Genomic DNA, 7275 nt, shown 5'->3' with positions numbered 1-7275 from the left:
TTCTAGAAACCGGAGAGTAGGTATCGAAGAAATCATATCCCTCCTTTTGTCTAAAACCTTGAACCACTAATCGAGGTTTATATTTACCTATAGATCAATATTCTTTGTATTTCCTTTTAAAAATCCACTTGGATCCCAAAGGTTTACATCCCGAAGGAAGATCAACCAACTCTCACGTATGACTGTGCATGATGGAATCTATTTTATTTTGTATGGATTCCTTCCAAAAAGGAGCCTCAGGATTCGATAAAGCCTCTTGAAGAGTTCTTGGTTCATTATCTAACATGTATGTTAGAAAATCAGGACCAAACGATTTTTCAACTCTTACACACTTGCTGCATCTTGGTTCTTCTTTGGTTTTTGGAGTTTCAATTGTATATTCATAAGTTCGCTTATTCGAACTTATTTCTTTCCTTTCTTTACATGGAAAAATATTTTCAAAGAATACAACATTCCTTGATTCCATGATTGTGCCTTCATTTACATCAGGAATTGTTGACTTATGCACTAAGAATCTATATGCACTACTAGTGTATGCATAATCAATAAATATGCAGTCAACCGTTTTAGGCCCAATTTTGATTTGTTTTGGCTTAGGTACTTCTACTTTAGCCAAAACACCCCCACACTTTGAGGTATTGGTAAGAAGGTTTACGACCTTTCCACTGTTCATATGGTGTCTCATTTTTCCCTTTGATTGGAATCTTGTTTAGAATGTGAGTTGCTGAGAGAATCGCTTCACCCTACATATTTTGAGGTAAACCAAAATTTATTAACAATGCGTTCATCATTTCCTTTAATGTTCGATTTTTGCGTTCTGCAACGCCATTGGATTGAGGTGAGTAAGGGGCTGTCGTTTGATGAATGATGCCCGAAGTTGAGCAAAATTCTTCAAAATGAGCCACATACTCTCCACCTCGATCACTTCGAATCATTTTAATTTTCGAACTTTGTTGATTTTCAATCTCAGTCTTATATTTCTTGAAAGCTTCAATTTCTTCATCTTTGCTTTTCAATAAATATACGTAACAAAATCTGGTGCAATCATCAATGAATGTTATAAAGTACTTATTTCCACCTCGTGTTTGTACCATTTTTAAATCACATACGTCAGTATGTATTAATTCAAGTGGCGTAGTACTTCTCGTGACATTATGAAAAGCTTTAACCATTTTCGCTTCAACACAAATCTCACACTTATGTTGTGGATTTCTTTTAAACATAGGTATTATATTTAAATTTGCAAGTCTTTGCAACGTGTTGAAGTTAACATGTCCTAATCGTTCATGCCATATATCATAACTTTCAGTCAAGTAAGCAGAACCAATAACTTTATTCTTCGCCTCAGGGCGGATAACATTCATTACATTCAATTTAAAAAGACCACTACTTAGGTACCCTTTACAAACAAATACACCGGATTTTGTTAATACAAATTTATCAGACTCAAACACCATTCTAAAGCCTGCCTTGCTCAAGAGAGAACCCGAAACTAAGTTCTTCCGAATGTCTGGCACATGCAGCACATTTTTGACCGTCACCTCTTTGCCCGAGGTCATCTTCAACACCACATTTCCCACTCCAACAACTTCAGACGTTGCGGAGTTTCCCATGAACAACTTTCGATCCCCAACGGTGGCATAGGTGGAATACATATCTTTATCGGCACAAATATGGCTCGTAGAGCCGGTATCAATCCACCATCCTCTAGGATCATCCACCATGTAGGTCTCACAAATAACGGCACTTAAATCAATATCAAAAATTGCTAAAGGTACATACATTTGTTCAACCAAGTTTGATTGGTTTCGTTTCTGATTTGTGTTTTTTTTCTTTGGAATTCGTCAATCCCTTGCCATATGATTCGGTTTGCCATAGTTGTAGCAACTTCCTTGGAATTTCTTCGCTTTCCCATTTTGTTTTCCATCATGGGGGCGCTTCCTCTTTTGACTCGTACTAGACTCTGCCAGATTTGCTTTGGCCTCAGTTTCCATCATCTTTTTATGTGACTTGACCTTGGTATTTCTATTATCCTCCTCAATGCGAAGTCGCACTATAAGATCTTCAAGTTTCAACTCCTTACGTTTGTGCTTAAGGTAGTTTTTGAAGTCTTTCCACAGCGGAGACAACTTCTCAATGATAGATGCGACTTGGAATGGTTCATTGATTTCCATTCCTTCGGCCAATAAGCCATGCAAGATGATTTGTATCTCTTGCACTTGACTCATCACAGTTTTTGAGTCTACCATCTTGAAGTCCAGAAATTTTCCAACCACAAACTTCTTTATTCCCGCGTCTTCCATTTTGTATTTCTTCTCCAAGGAATCCCAGAGTTCCTTGGCCGTCTTCACAGAGGAGTAGACACTATAGAGAGTGTCATCAAGGCCATTCAAGATGTAGTTTCTGCATAGGAAATTGCTGTGGTTCCATGCATCAACAACGGTTCTCCTTGTAAGAGTGGGTGCCCAGTGAGCCAACTGTGTGGCTATGGGCTTTGTTGACTCTTTGTATAAACAATCTTTTGTTTAATATTATTTACACTTTTATGGCAATGACTTTATATTACTTCATATTGTTATATTGTGATATACTATTGTTGTTTTGATAAAGACCTTGAATATACTATAGTGTATGTAAGATGTGGTAGAACATGGAGATGTCTATCATGAAATACATCTTATAGTCACTGTATATTCTAAAACCGTTCCTAGTCGATTGAGCCGTCCGATAATAAGGATAAGGATCGCTCGAGTTTGAGACTAGCATTTGCGATGCGGAGTACCACGTTTCATTGGTAGGGAACATGGAGATGTTCGAAGCATGCAAATGGATATTCATAGGATGAATAGTCGAACTACCCTATCCGGACTTTTCAAGTGGTTATCACTTATCGAGTGGATAAAGTCCGCGGTTTTGGTTGTACACCATTAGTCCTTACGACTTGAAACATCATGGAGACTCTATATGCTAGTACTGTGCTTTGACTCGTTTACCGACTCTGAGGGGGTCATCAGGTGTCGAGATTGGGTACAGTTACGACACATATAGGAGTCAATGCATTGTTGTCAAGGATTCACCACATACTTGCGAGTGTGGATATCCTATGCGATCTGAGGAGATATTAGTGTGACAAATCTCTGGCCAGAGTACTTGATGTGATTTAAGAAATGGTTTCTTAGTAGCACATGCGATGTCACTAATTTGATCTTCAAGATGCATTGCATAGTTATCGAATCTTGAGCGACTCTCGATATACCAATGGTTGTTGATTCGATCGGGATATATGGATGAAGGGACCGTACTGTACGCTAACCAAAATCTACTGGTTCTTGTAGGCACTATCAGTGATACCTAGGGAATCATGGGGCGATGTTGCTAGGCGCTTTACCATGATTCGTTGGGCAAGTCGGAAAGTGTTGTTCCGAGTCACAAGGAGTTGTGAGCCCACGGCTAGCTGTATCCCTGAACCATTGAGGGTCACACAGTGTAATGGAGTTTTAATCCCCGTTGAGATAGTTAAATTTAAAGAGTTAAATTTAATGAACTAAGGAGTTGGACTTCTTAAATAAGAGTAAGGGAGTAGGATTTCCTAAAATGACATAGGGATGGACATTTTTGGAAACCACTGAATTCGGATTCAGGAAAATTTATTTTGACTTTAAAACGTGCAGAAATGGTTTCTGTGCACATTGGTGAAATCGTTTCATCAATCGGAGTCAAGATGAATTTTATATTAATTTCTGAACGAGCGGGCTTTGCTTGTCGGGCCCCAGCTTATGACTAATGGGCCCTAAGGTGTTAGTGGCCTGCATTATAAATAAGTTATTTCAGTACAGAAATTACACACAACAGGTCATAAATTTTGAGAGCAAATTTCGAAAACCCTAGACCCTCTCAAAACCGATCGGCCGTCCCCTCCCTTTGCTCTGCCCGAGAAAATTCCGGTCTGTGATTTTGAATCGCAGTAAGGAATAACGAATCAGATTCGTTCAATCTCTTCGCAGAAAACTTCTGATAGATTTTCTAGTGCAATCTATCAGAGGGATTAAACCTCTGTTCGTGGACCTGATTGAAGGCGTTCATCGGTTCCAGGGAGAGACAACAAGAGCAGAATTGTTCTGTTGGTGTCCATTAATCTCGTTGCGAGATTTGAGGTAAAATTTATTTAATTGTTATTTAAATTTTACACACACGTAATTCAATCGATGAACGGTTGATACCCATACCATGGAAACGTTCCATGAAAATTTTTAAACTTCCGCTGCACCGGGTATCAATCGTAATTGGTCTGGGAACTCGCAAGTTTTCCAACAGTGGTATCAGAGCCAGGTTGCTCAGATCAATCGATTGAATAATCAATTGTACAAAATTTTTGAGTCTCGGTTTATGAAACAAAATAAATATTTTTAATAAAAAAAAATTTTTTCGGGGCAAAACCCGGGCAGCGATTGGATCGCTGCCCGGTGGGGCAGCAATTGTTGCTGCCCCGTGCGCCGCCCAAAGGGGGCGCACGGCGCCGCCCAAGGCGGCGACTGTCGCCGCCCAGGGCGGCGCACGGCACCGCCCAGGGCAGCGCTGTGCGCTGCCCAGCGCAGCGCTGGGCGCTGCGCAGGGCAGCGCTCGGCGCTGCCCAGGGGCGGCGCTCGGCGCCGCCCAGGGCAGCGCACGGCGCCGCCCAGGGGCGGCGCCAGGCGCTGCCCTAAGGGGGCAGCCGGGCTGCCCCCGGCCCGCGCCCCGGGTGCGGGCCGGCCCGGGAGTGTCCCGGGCGGCCCGCGGGAAAAATTATATTTTAATTTTAATATTTAAAATTTTATTTTTGGTCCGGTCAAAAATTGTTTTTGATTGGTTCACGAGATTTCGGATCGAATTGTTCGAGTCCGTAAATTTTAAAATTGATTTTGGATAAATTTGAATTTTTGGAAAATTTTAATATTTTATCCGTAAATTGAATTTTTAAATCAATTATTTTGGTACAATTGATGATAAGATATGATCTTATGATATATTAGATAAAATATGATTTTATTTGTAAAATTGGATTTTATAAGATAAAATATGATTTTATTTGATATGGAGATAAAATATGATTTTATATGTGAAATGTGATTTTATATATAAAATATGATTTTATCTTGTTTAAATTTGAATTGCCACAGCATGTTATCCAATAAATTAATTTTGAATTAAATGTTATTGGATAAGGATGATCGATTGCCATGACCAATTTTGTAGGTGTATGTTAGGAATTTACATTTTGTCTTTATTGTTGTTGGTTTTATTAATGGGCCTGGTTTATGGCCCGATATGAATGTCATATGTAATAAAAGTGGGCTTGGTTTATAGCCCGTTCCCACCCCCTAAAAATGTATCCCCTACTTGTCATTGTTATTTAATTGTAAATACATTAGATTTAGTGGGAGATCAAGATTTGAAGATGGTGGGCCCAGCAGACAATGAAGACTGAAGAAATGTAAATTGGAAGCATATGTAATAGGATTGCATTTGCATACTGCATATTACCTAGGATTGGACTAAGACCCGTGATTGGCAACCACGGGTCAATTAGAAATGGAATCGATCATCCTATATAATATGTGATATTATGATTGTATGCATGTTTAGACATAAATTGCGTGAATCCGGCAATGCATGCAATAAATTAAAAATGATGAGACAAATATTTTTATAAATAAAATCCCTCATTTTAAATATGATTTAAAATTTATATCAAGATAAATAAAGGAAATTTAAATATTGTTTAAATGTTCCTACCTTCCATCAACGGTCAATGTATGTGATGCTACCCGCGGATACGGTCCGGCTCATATTATTGGGGGGGCCCGTCCGTCGGAAAGCTGTACATTGGATCGACAAATGTTGTAAGTTGGGTGGAACTCCCATGGGATCGGCTCATATTATTGGGGGATCCACATGGCGACCGTCCATCACAACTTAATATTGATGGGTCATCTTGACATGTCACTTTAAACGGCGTCATATTATTGGGCCCTTATTGGACATGAGGTAAATACATGGGGGTTGCTTTGGAAGCAATTGGGCTCTACCTTTTGAGAATTATGGTTGGCTGATATTATTCGGGACCATAAGTTTGTCAATTGGACTCCATGTTCTCACTAAGGAAAAAGTTTCCCGTTTTCACTAGAGGGTGGTGAAATCGTTAAAATAGTGGGAGTGAGATTCATAAAATTAAATTCGCCTATTTTATGTCTTAGTAAATTGTTAAACAATCATTGATATATGTCTGTTTTTCCTTTTCAGTATTTCATACAATGAATTCGCGAAATCCTTTATTCTCGATCCTCGAACAAAACAAGCTGACTGGCGCCAACTATACGGAATGGTTCCGGAAGTTGAAGATTGTCTTAACTTCGGAGAAAATGCTCTACGTGTTAGAGAAAGCACCTCCGAAGGAAGCACCAGCTGACATAAGTCCGGAGGAATTGGCCAAACTTGATGCATGGTGTGACCATGACATCAAGACCAAATGCTATATGCAAGCCTCGATGTCTGATGAACTCCAGAGGCGATTTGAGGACACGGTGAATGCTGCTGATATTCACACGCAACTCAAGGAACTTTTTGGGGCTCAGTCGAGGGCTGAAAGGTTCTCTACTGTTAAGGAGTTGATGACGTGCCGCATGCGTGAAGGGACTTCGGTCCGTGATCATGGGGTACGAGTGATTTGGCTCATACAGAAGTTAGCGACCCTTGATTTGGTGTTGGAGCATGAACTCAATGTGGACTTGCTGCTTCTATCTCTTCCTTCTTCATTTGATGGATTCGTGATAAATTTTAATATGAACAAGATAGAGGCCACCCTTGAAGAGATGGTCAATATGCTCGTTACATATGAATCCACACTTAAGAAGGATAAGCCAGCTTTCTTGGTGGGCTCCTCATCTTCTGCTAAGAAGGGGCCAAGTATGAAGGGCAAGAAACGTTCTGCCCCACCCAAGAAAGTGGAACCCGAGAAGAAGCAAAAGACAAAGGCTTCAAACGATGGAAAATCCAAGGATGTTTGCCATTACTGCAAGAAGCCGGGTCATTGGAAGCGCAACTGCAAGGAGTATCTTGAGCAGTTGGGAACTGCAAAGGGTATGTTCTATATCGAAATAAACATGTCACTTAATACAACTTCTTGGGTATTGGATACCGGATGTGGATCTCACATTTGCAATGATTTGCAGGTGATGACAAGAAGTCGCAGGCTTAGAATGGGTGAGACCCAGCTGAGGCTCGGGAATGGTTCCAGAG

This window comes from Henckelia pumila, chromosome 1 (assembly GCF_033568475.1).
Source record: "Henckelia pumila isolate YLH828 chromosome 1, ASM3356847v2, whole genome shotgun sequence".
NCBI classification, from domain to species: domain Eukaryota; kingdom Viridiplantae; phylum Streptophyta; class Magnoliopsida; order Lamiales; family Gesneriaceae; genus Henckelia; species Henckelia pumila.
The sequence above is the reverse complement of the archived record's forward strand: the minus strand, read 5'-3'. Positions refer to the sequence as shown.